The sequence below is a fragment of the Medicago truncatula genome, chromosome 7 (assembly GCF_003473485.1).
Source record: "Medicago truncatula cultivar Jemalong A17 chromosome 7, MtrunA17r5.0-ANR, whole genome shotgun sequence".
Classification (NCBI taxonomy): Eukaryota; Viridiplantae; Streptophyta; class Magnoliopsida; order Fabales; family Fabaceae; genus Medicago; species Medicago truncatula.
This window is the reverse complement of record NC_053048.1, coordinates 14,112,302-14,124,569: the sequence shown is the minus strand read 5'-3', so window position 1 is coordinate 14,124,569 and position 12,268 is coordinate 14,112,302. Positions and strand designations below refer to the sequence as shown.

Genomic DNA, 12,268 nt, shown 5'->3' with positions numbered 1-12,268 from the left:
TCAGTTGGTAGGACAATGTATTATTATAAACAGGGGCCGGAGTTCGAACCCTAGACACCACACTTATTCACATAACTGATATAAAATATTGTACAAAAATTCATTCTATGGTACTTTTAATTTATAAAATATTTTACACCGATACATCTTCAATCCATTATTTATGCATCCAACTCTTTTTATCATTCGTTATTGGTGTTTTTATTTTTGGATTTTCCGTATTGATTATGAAAGGCTAAAATTTAAATAATAAATAACGAACATTGATGATCATTAAGATATTTATGTGAGATACTTACCAAATTTAGATGATCAGTTCAGTGAGCTAAAGAGATACATACGACATATTGATTAGAGACATATAATATTATTTACAACTTTATAACTGGCTTCTTGCAACTTCTAAATGCTAAAAACTATTTAAGTTAACAAAGCATTAAATTACTTATAAAAAGATGTAAAAAATGGTTTATTACATGCGAAGGAGGAAAAACATGGCTCAAATTCTCATGTTTTTTTATTCTTTGATCATCTTTTTTTTTCTGTTTCTAGTTGAAACAAAGAGAAGTATGCCATTTTTCAAACTATTTCTGAATTTTCTAATTTATCTTATACACAATATTGTATCCCTTTAAGTAACATTTATTTTCCTTATTTACAATGCAGCTAACATTCCCTGCTTTTCCGATGATGATTGTCCAAAGACGTCCCCTCCTCTAGTTTTGAAGTGCGATGATTATTTTTGTCGGTACTTTAGGGAGAAAAATTTAATTTAAAAATAAGTATGCTTCCTCAAAGCGTATAATAATGTTAGTAACAAAAAAAAAGCGTATAATAATGTTTATACTTTTATAATTTACTTTAGAATTTAATTTATGTCTCTTATGCCTTTGAATTTTATGACAAGCTCAAAAGTATATTATTATAAATGCAAGTATTATTATCTTCGTTTGTTCATTGAAGATATCACAAACAACAACACCACTACACAATTATAAGAGTAAATTACACTCATCTTCCATCAAAGATGTTTGAATTACACTCTGCTTTTATATTATGTTAAAATATACACTTCCATCCCCTTTTATTCAAAACATATTAGAAAATATTTCACTCTCCTCCGTTGAGAGAAGCTTGAATTACATTCCCCTCCCCTCTTATGTTAGAATATACGATTTAGTCCCTCAATAAAAAAATTTCATTTCTAATAATCTAGCAACAAAAAATCAAACACATTTCAAAGAAAAATAGTATCCTGGATCCATTTTAATATAATCAAATTTTGAATACATATTTTTCGCAAATTTTTATTCACAATTTCATTAACATATAGTTTTAAACCCTATTATAAAATATGAAACAACCCTAAATAAAATTAAAATATGTGAAAAATTACTAAAGTAGATTAAGTATGGTTATTTAAAACTGAATTTTATACTCTAAATTATAATATTAATAGCAAAGTATTTAAATTTAATTATTATTGACATTTCAATTTCCTTCATCCATCGGCCGGGTCATGACAAGGAAGGGCTCTAAGCCCTCACTGAAAAAACGACAACTGGAAAAAGGGAGACAACCTCCAACTACGGCGGAACGGCACCCACTCAGTGGAAACAAGTCATAACCCTGTGACTCATCACTGATAGTTTCTCCCGTAGAACACAACAAAAACAGACAAGTCCTAAAAACTGTTCATACACGGTGGAAACCACCAGAACAAACTATGGAAACCACCGTAACCAGAACAACCTTAACTAAGCATGGAAGTTTACAATTTTTAACAGAAACTAAAGCAATCAAAACAGAGAAAACAAACAAAGAATGCAGAGAAGTACAATCTTGTTGTGTGTTGAGGAAGAACTGGGCTCGGAAGTGAAAAGTTGAGGGACTAAAATGCACTGAAATTGTCAAGAGATTCAGAAACTTCTGAGTTGCTAAAATAGTAAAAGTGTTCCAAACAAACGTTTGAAACTATTTATACTTCCTTCGCAACCTTTCAGAAAACAGTGAATTTGATCCGATGGAGTCCTTCACGTGCAACCATTCACTGATCTAACGAGACAACGGTCCAGATCACATCTATTCGCACATCTAACGGTTCTGATCAAACACATCTGATTCCCAAACGTCAAGATCAAACCAACAACAACGGTGGAGCTTTGGGAACATGAACCGAGACACTCTCAAGGCACTAGGTACTCAAGTACTACACTAGCCTTTACACGTGGCACCAAGGAACCAAAGTTCATGTCCCCTTAGCCTCACCCTCGAGACGTGGGCATTGATTGATGAATGACAAACGACAAACTCTCTGACGAGGGAATCTTTCCATCTCACCACAAGATAGACGAGCACATGTATGCCGAAAACATCTCGCACGAACTAAGAGACTCGCTCCGCGCTGACTAAAGAACTTATCCTAGGTTTTCGCGAGCGCATCCTTGTGAACAACACCGTTAAGTCTAATGTCGACATAGTCACTGATATGACAAGTTCTGAGGTATATTCGCATTCTGTATCAAAAACACCCGCTCATAGTAGAACTTGTAAGGCATCCCCTTGTGAACTACACAGTTTCGTTGTGGACATACCATAATGTCTAAATCACTAAGCGGGCATTCCTAGGATTCTAACAGGCAAATCCTTGTGTCTTTCCCACGTTGCCTCGAATCTATCCCCGACGGTTACACTTCCAACGATTTCGTAACTGTCGGGCTCACGTGTGCCTTACAACGTCTCTACAAACCAACGATTACACTTCCCTAAAATCTCTCTTATCTCTCAACCCCCATTTCTAACGTCTAGTGACTTGAGGGTCAGAGTGTCTACAAGTACACCCCCCCCCCCTCGTCGTTCCAGTGCATAAATTGACGCATTTCCACCACCAGCATGAAGGGGAGAAAAACACAAGAAGGGAGGTTGAATTGTGTTAGCTTTTTCTTCGTTTTCTCCTACATAAGTCAATGATCAGAAGCAAATAGAGTTCAACTTCTGATGTGATGTTCAGATTCTAAATACAGCGGATAAAATAGAGAGAGAGAGAGAGAGAGAGAGAGAGAGAGAGAGAGAGAGAGAGAGAGAGAGAGAAGAAAGAAACAAAGCAATTATACATATTTCTTCCACAAACCAGAAGTAGTCCTGTCCCCCTTGTACTTCCAAGAAGAGTTCGCTAAAATATAATTTCTAATTACAATTGCTCATTGCTGAAGCTAGCAAAAGACTTCAAACTACTCAAGCACAACTGTAAGTGATTTCCTATGCTCCTGAACACAATCAAGAGACTTCCTATGCTCAAGCACAACTGCAAGAGACTTCTATTCAAACATAATTATAAAGAAAATTGTTTGAGGTTGAACTCTTGATATACAATCTGTGCACTACAAGAAATCATTGGAATTCCGAGGCCCATAACTCTTAGGAAAATGTCTGTTTCTCCTCGGAACGTCGCTTTATTCCGAGGAATATGGATCCTCGGAAAATCATTGGTTGCAATCCAGGCTCCGAGGAAATAAAGTTTCCGAGGAACAAATGTCCTCGGAATATTGATTTGACAACTGCGCACTAGACTGGTGGATCTGCGATGGCTGACACAAAGTAACTAGCCTTTCCGAGGATCTTGTACTCGGAATGTATGTTATTTTTAATTTTTTTTTAATTCATAATTAAGCGGCAATATCTGAATACCAAATTTTAAAAAAGCGCCAAATATTTAAAATTTAAAACACTAAAACACTCCGAGTAAAAAGTTCCTCGGTGTTTATTTTAATTAAAAATAAAAAAACAGAATTTGATTAAAAAAAGTAAATATATGGTTTTTTTTTTTCTTCTTGAAACGGCAAATATTATAGTCGTCGAGATTGTGTACGGAACACAAAAGCTCGCGGACAAATCGAACAAGATTCTGCTAGTACAATGGAATACTAAAATAACACCTACGAAATCCTCTCAAAACAAAGAACTAAAACAAAGGTCTAAACCCAAAATCACAGCAGCAGCAAAACTGCCGAAAACAAAACTAAATAAATTACCACTAACATAAAAACAGCCCAGCCCCTCAAACACTGATGCTAGCATATTCCAACAAAAGTTCAACCAGCTGCACACTAGTCTGAACAAATAGCAGGCAACAAGCTTCTTGCTGATAGCGAAACCACAAATGAGAATACCCTAGCGTCATAGTCAAAAAATACCTACAACACCAATAAACAACCTGCAATAGCAACAACCGAAAGATAATCCATCAGATAAACACATAATTCAAGTCCATATAGTATGCTAAACAAAATTAAAGTTCAAGTCTATAACAAACATGAGCATGTTGGATACATCATTATAATCATTCCAAATTCGACTTGGGTCTGAATCTTGAAGCAGTTGAAATAGTAAGTCCATTTTTTACAAAATCTAACCATAATAACACAGTGCACTTAAAATAACAACATTAAACTGAAAAAGTTGTTGTGCAATAAATAAAAGTGTAGAACACACTTAAATTAGCTTCCTAAACCTGAAATATATTATAGAACAAAACTAATTTAACAAAATAATGTATATACTTAGGCCAATCAATTCACTGCTAGAATCAAGAGTTTATCAATTTTTCATAGTTAACTTGAACTCATACAAGCAAGTTAACTCAAATACTTACGAAAAGAACAGAGTTTACAAGCAATTTAACTCATTTTCATTTCAAGGCCCAATATTACCTTCCAAACACCTAGTTACATGCCTCCCATGAAAAAGTTGTTGTAAAACAGTTTTCTCAAAAGTTTGACTGAAACTGCATTAATTGTAGCCTTTATATTTTTGTGATAAAGTTCTTCGCATAATGGGATACATTGTTTCTATTTTCTAGTTTTCACACCCCACGATAATATAAATAAAGCACCATGCTTTCTCACAAACTAAACAAGCGAACAATTAAGCAAATTGAACCATACAAACAGTTTTGTAGTCAAATATCATTCATTCCATCAGACCCCATTATGATACCAGATGATCTATACCAAAATCACAACTTATGGCAAAGACTCTACAACATACCAATAACTTTTCTGGCAGAAAAAAATGAAGGATTTATACCTTCATGCATTTTCTGAATCCTCATCATCATCACCATCACCATCTTTTGAGTAAAGAGATTCATTATTTGCAGAGTCTTGTTGGGGCAAGCATTCGCGGTGTCTACGGTCCCGTCTTTCGGCCATCCTTTCCATCTCTTCTACCAACTCTCTGTTACGCTGAATTTCCAGAATGAAAAAGTCTTGTTGTTGTTTTAACTGAGTCCTCATCTCTTGAAGTTCTTTTTGACTCTGAGTCCTCGCTTGTTCAAGCTCCACTTGATTTTGAGATTGCATATGTTGACTCAATTGTTGTATCATTGCCACCATTTCAGGTGTCATCTCCACATTACGAGAGCCGCCTTCTCCATCAATCGATCGTTCATAAATACATCTATTGTTTAGCAAGTTGGAGGCCATGGATCCAGCACCATAATATTTGTAACTTTTTCCACGTCCGACTATTTCCTTCCAAATGGTTTGTGAGGTAGAATGATCAAGTAAACGCATTGTACTTGTTGGAGATGAGCCATCAAACGGAGATAATACCTCTTTAGCCTTCTTATCAAACTTCTCCTGTATACGTAAATAATAACACTTGTTAATTCAAATTACAATTGGTGAGAAAAGTAACTTCTTAGTATATGTTTGTTTGGCAGTTTGAATGGCCAAACGCACGTCAAATTGCTTTGAACTCTATCAAACTAATTTTTCACCACCTACAGAACCAAACACACGCTAAGACAATTCAAAAATACGAAAGTGTAAATTTACCTAAGTGGTCTTAGCACGAGAATCAACATATTCACCACTGCCTTTTTTCTTGTGCCAATATTTGTGCAATTCATTAATAAATGGATCTCGCCCAAGGGTGCGTTTCTAATTTAGCACGACATAAAATTAATTATAAGTGGTTAAAAATAAATTTAGTTAGAATTTGTGAGTAATTAATATATACAAATATATAAAAACTAAGAAATAAATGTATTTTTACCATGCGTTGACTAGTTGTATAAGAACTTGCAGAACCACCTGAGTGCAAGCAACCTCCCTTCTCTGACGCTCGGTTAACTTTTCCAATATGTGAACGTTTTAGAAATGTTAGATCTGTTGCCCAATGCTCTAATAAGCGAGGCCAAATGTTAACTCCTATCCACCCAGGTACCCATTCAGGATCTCTAGCATGCTTTGCTCTTACTATTGACATCATATCTTGGAAACGGTGTTGAGCTCGATAATGAAAATTCTTCTTAAGCTGAGCATCATGGCGAGACTCCCAAACACATTTTTTCTGCACCAAATATATTATCAAAATCAACTTTATATTTTTATAAACTCGCCTTTACCTCTCACAAAATTGATTACTGTAAATTAGAACTTATATGTTTAACCAAGTGGCATTAGTAACTTCAAATGCATTAGTAACTCAAAATGTTTAACCAACATTTTCATATGCATTAGTAACTTGACCCTAAATCAGAACTTATATGTATTTATTTCAAGTTACCTGATACCATTCAAAAATCAACTTCTTATCAACAGCCTTGTAAGTTTTCCAAAACTGCTTGAAGTTGGTTTGTATTGCCAATGTAACGCCCTCTTTGAATTATTTAATTTATTTGATTGTTTTAATAGGTTTATAATATATTTATATGATTATGTGATTTATTAAGTGGTTACTTTTATTAATTAATAGAATAAGTGAGAATTAGGATTTAATTGGAGTTTTGGGGTTAAATGAGAATTAAGTAAATTAAGTGGGAGTTAATTAAATATTGGAAGATTATATTTACTGAGAAAAAGGAGAAAATAGGGTTAGAAGCAGTTTCACGTAAAAACAGTTTTTGGGAGAAAAACCATGAGAAAGCTAGGAGAAGAGCCAAGAGGGGAGAATCTGATTTTTGTAGAGCTTTGTTCATCAATTTAAGGTAAGGGTGAGGCTAACTTTCAATAATTATAGTGTATGTAAATTCTGAAATTCATTTAACATGAGGGTTGTTCTTGATTTGAGAATTAGGGTTAGCATGTAGAATTGAATCGTTGGAAGAAGTAGATAATCTGATGGATTAGGGTGATAAAGGATGTTTAGATTGTAGATTAATCTCGGACTAAGTCCTTAATCAGTTTTGGGGTTTGGGTCGATGGAAATTGGAGTTTTCGTTTGAAAAGTCGAAGTATAAACGTTTTGCAAATAAGAGATTATGTGAGGTTTGGAAAAATGATTTTTGGGATGGTTGAGACTTGAAATAGCTGTAGATTATGATAGAGCCAAGTGTCAGGAGAGTGTAGGAGAAAACGGCATCAAAATTCGATTAACGGTTGGAATTTTACGCGCGAAATGGTGAAAATCGCACTTTTTGAGAAGCAGATTTCTGGGCCTGATGCTGTTAAAACGTGTCACAATTTGGCAAGCATGGCACGATTTTGTTGGCCGAAAGTTCAATGGTTTTGGGCACAAAAACATGGCATGATTTTTGTGAATCAGATCCTTCATATTTCACTATTTTTCACCCCTTTCCGCTTTGAACTGGGTCTTGGTGTAAACATGAAAGTTTTAGATAATTTTGTTAGCTTTCCAATGGCTTTGGTTTGACTTGAAAATGATTATTAGTTTTTGAGATATGATGAAAATACTCCAAGGACGTTGTTATACCCTGATTTTGGACCTAAAAATACTCGTTCAAATTTCTTTTCTACCATTGATAATTGTCAGTTTACTATTGTTTTACTTTGAATCTTCACTTTATTTTCATCTGTATATTTTATTGTCTCTGCCTCAAGGTATTTGCAAATCATGATTTTGCCTGTGTTTTTCTTGCATAAGATCATCCAAAGTGTCTTTCTTACATTACAAGTCATTTGAAAACTCTCTGAATCATTGCATTGCTTTTCTTGCATTTTAATTCAAATATTTGCAAAAATCGTACAAGAAGGGTATTTTGGTCATTTCCTGCAGTGGAACCCATTTTAGTCCCTGTGTTTGTCTCTGAGTCTTTTCAACTTGTTTTACAAATCATTGTTGAGTCTTTATTAAAAAAAATCATTTCAAAAATTGCATCTGAGTCAGTTTAGTCCCTAGGGGCATTTTGGTCTTTTCCCATAAATTTCGACAGAGAGGTATTATAAAATACCTCATTTTTGTAATTGGTTCGTTTTAGTCCTTTTGTTGATTTTATTTTAGGTTTCACTTTACTATTTTTTCCAACTTACCAATTTTAATTCAATTTTATTTTTAATTGCATTCTGGTCCCTCAAACAAGTTTCCAGAATTGCACTTTAGTCCAAAACTTTAAAATTGCATTTTAGTCCATTATTATTAATTGCAGTTTAGTCCTCAATTTTACTTTTTTTGCAGAAAGGTCCCTAGGTTACAACAAGTCCAAGGCCGAGCCATACCAGTCCAGGTGTCACCATTTCATTGGATCTCAAGTACAAGTGGCAGCTTATAAATAGTGCACAATGTCAGAGAAATCCAGAGAGACCCATTCAATTCACGCCACATCACAAACAGAACTCCACTTTTCTCTCTCCATTCAGTTAGATCAAAATTCAGAAACCATCAAGAACAAGCAAGAACCCTAATTCTCCAGAACCAAAATTCATAAACAAATTCATCAAATTCTCGTTGATTCTCAATGATTCATGGTGAATCTTCATCATTGAATCGTTTTTCTCTGCAATTCAAGTGCGAATTCATCACCAAGTGGTGACAAACTCAAGCACGATCACAGAGCTTTTTTTGAAGAAGAAGAAGAAGAAAGAAAGAAGATGAAGAATATGAAACGGTGAAGAAGAAGAAGGAATCAAACCAGCCAGAAACAACGATTTATTTTCGGTTTCAAGTCAAAAATCAACAAACAGAATCAAATCGAAGATTTCTAAAAAATCTTGTTCGAAATCTCCGATTAAATCACAGGTAAACATATAACTCCACCGTTCTTTCTTAAAAACCATCAATAAGGACGAATCCATGTAGATCCTCAAGGTTTCAAACAGTTTCTTTCAAAGAATTTGAAAACCTAAAAAATATTTTCAAAACCGTAACAAAAATGTAGATCTACAAAGATTCAAGCCTTGCATGTGATTTCTGGCATTAGATTCATGTTTAGGGTGAAGAAACGAGTAGATTGATGTAGGATTCATGGTCGGACCTATGAAGGTTCCGGCCAGATCTTCATCTTCCCCGGCCGTTCATCCATGAATCCGGCGGAGGAAGTTAGAGAGAGATGAGAGAAGTGAGAAGTTAGAGAGAGAAAGAACAATAGCAAATGAAAAAACCGGCGCTCCCCTCCGTTTATAGGCCAGTGAACCGGACCGGTCCAAGACCGGTCCAATCACCTTCATTCCTGGCCGTTTGATCTAGGTTTGATCCCTTGGATCAATCCTGTGGTTCCTGTGCGTCCGGACCTCTTAGGCTTGGGCTTGGGCTTTTTTCCTTTTGGTTCTGCTGCCTTTTTGCTATTTTTTGCTATTCACACCATGCTTTCTTGCTGTTTGAACCACTGTTCGTTCTAATTTTTTCGTAAAAATTCCTAAAAAAAATTCTATGTGTTTCTTGATACATTTTTGACTATTTTGTGACTTTTTTGCATGTTATAAAATTGATAAAAATATATGTGTTGCTTTCTTGATTATTTTCTTTTCTTTAGTTGAATTTCATGCAATTTCTCGTTTTTTCCGTTCGTGATATCTTGATCTATGATAGGAACGTTCAATGTGCAATTTCATGATAAATGCCACTGTTTGTGTGTGTGTTTTTCTGTTCTCAACATGATTTGTTAATTTCTTGCCTTGCAAGTATTACTTTCCTCTTTGTATTGTGGTCATTGTCGTCATTTTTTATCGTTTACCATATATTCCTTTGTTTGCTCTCTTCGCCATATTTTCATGCCTTATTTTACTAACCATTTTTTGTTCTATGTCTCATCCATTTTATAGCATTTCATCATTTCATTCCTATTCATTTTTTTATGTTAAGTGGACATGTAATAATTCTAGGTAGTTTAATTACCTTTTAATTTCTTGCAAGACCATAGCATGTAAATTAGGGCAAAGTGTAAAGGACAATGGACTCTCTATAATGATGTACACCGACACAAGCACCGACACGCACACACGTTGTATGTTTACCGCTTAGATGCATGCTTAGGAAACGCAATACTTAGAAAAATATCTTTTTTTCCAAAAAATAACTCCATAACTCAAAATTTTTCTCTAATAAACCTTGGAGTCAACACTCCATTGTATTTTCCCTTTATTTTCTTACTCAAAACTTCAATGAATCTTAATTTCTACTTAGACACTCTTTCTTTAATAATCGAACCAACCATTCACTATCTTTTCCTCTCATGCCTTTACGGCCTCTTTCTCTTCTTCAAAACCATTTTCAAAATCTAAAATCAATTGAAACACACAAAAACCATTTTTGAAAGAGAACTACATGGAATTTTGATCCCTTAAAAGGGTATGTAGGCAAGAGGTCAAAACCTCTCCAAGTCCAATAAAATAAAATCTCAAACATTTCCTCCCTCCATTCTTAAACTAAATAAACTTCCTTTTCAATAAATAAACATAAAAATAAAGCGTAGACATAAAGCTAGGAAAGCGGTTCCTATAGAATACTATAGTCGTTACGGGTGCCTAACACCTTTCCGTAACGAAAACGACCCCCGAACTTAGAGTTTCTAAAGGGTTTTCTCAATTTTACCCTTCCCAAGAAAAAATAGAGAATATCAAAGATTGAAAGGTTCAAGCCTAATTAATGACTTGATACCCCAAAATCGTGATAACAGACGTCTTAGTGAAATCTTATTAAAATTCAGCATAACCATTTCTAAGTTAATCCAAAACTTATGGGATGATTCCAAAGCTCAAAACTAGAAGTACTATGAGTTCAATTAAGGTGTTTAAGAGTATTTAACCTATGTTGTGATGAATCTAATTTGGCTTGACGTGAATATCTGGTGTTTCGTGTACCATGTAGCGTGTACTGTTGGGTTGGATTCTTTATACTATAATATTGATTATATGTGACTGCATTGTTTACCAAGAACTCGATTGCTTAATGATTGATGTATTATATATATATATATATATATATATATATATCCATGTGAATATATGCTATGTTGATGAATCTCGTTGTTAAGAGTCGTTTGTCATAGTTGACCAAGTTGTGGAGTAAGTCATAATTATTTATGCACAAACGTCGTTGTCGTTGATGTTGTTGAGTTGTATGTTGATATACACAATGTTGAGTCCATAGCTGTAATTCTTGTCTTGTTGCAGAGACAAAACAGAGTAGTGGAGGTAGTGGTTGTACACGTTGTACAATTGTCCTTTTTCAATGCTTTTTAAAGAACAAACATTCAATGCCTTCAAATCCTTTTGAATTAGCCGTTGCTTCACTCTTCTGGTCTTCTGCAATGCTAGGCGTGATTAAATCCTTTGAACAACCTTTGAAGCTTTAAGTATTTCATCTTCTGATGATCTTCAGCTCCTGATGAAAAACTGCTTCTGGTGATGTTGCTTCTGATGAGGTGCTTTTGATGACGTCATCACTTCAAAAAAGCTTGACTTCAGGAGCACTTTGTAACGCCCTCTTTGAATTATTTGTTTTATTTAATTATTATTGGTTGATTTAAAGTCTTTTATATATGATTTATATTATTATGTCGTGTGTTATATTTTATTAATGAGTTATTTTACCATTTAATAGAATAAGTGGGAATTTAGAATATTTGGAGTTTAAGGGGATGATTTAGAAATAAGGAGAATTGAGGGGAATTAAGTTGGAATAGAAGAAGTTGGTTTAGGTTTAGAAAGAAAAGTGGAAAGGGAGAATTAGTCAGAAAAACATTTTCACGTGGAAGCAGCTTTTTGGGAGAAAAACCAAGAGGGAGCCAAGAGTATCCAAGAGAAGATCGTGTAGAGTTTTGTTCATCAATCTAAGGTAAGGGTGGGACTATCATTCAGTGATCTTAAGTCTATGATTCTGAAATTGGATTTAACATGTTAGGTTTTAGTTTTTGGAGAATTTGAGAATTTGGGTTGAAAGTGATAATTTGATGATTAGATGGTGGAAACGTGTTGAAGTAATGTAGAAACTGTGTACATACCTTAGATAATGCATAGGATGATGATTAGAATCAGTTTTAAGGTTAGAACCATGGGATTGAGTGATTTTTATGAAAATCTGCGATTTT

General features: G+C 34.4%; 1 long non-coding RNA gene across 1 annotated transcript; it reads left to right on the top strand.

Moving 5' to 3' along the window:
- Nucleotides 1-426: 426 nt before the first annotated feature.
- Nucleotides 427-957, top strand: LOC11440969 (uncharacterized). The gene is made up of 2 exons (XR_003006537.1): nt 427-567; nt 667-957. It is a non-coding gene; the product is annotated as an uncharacterized lncRNA (long non-coding RNA).
- Nucleotides 958-12,268: the final 11,311 nt, after the last annotated feature.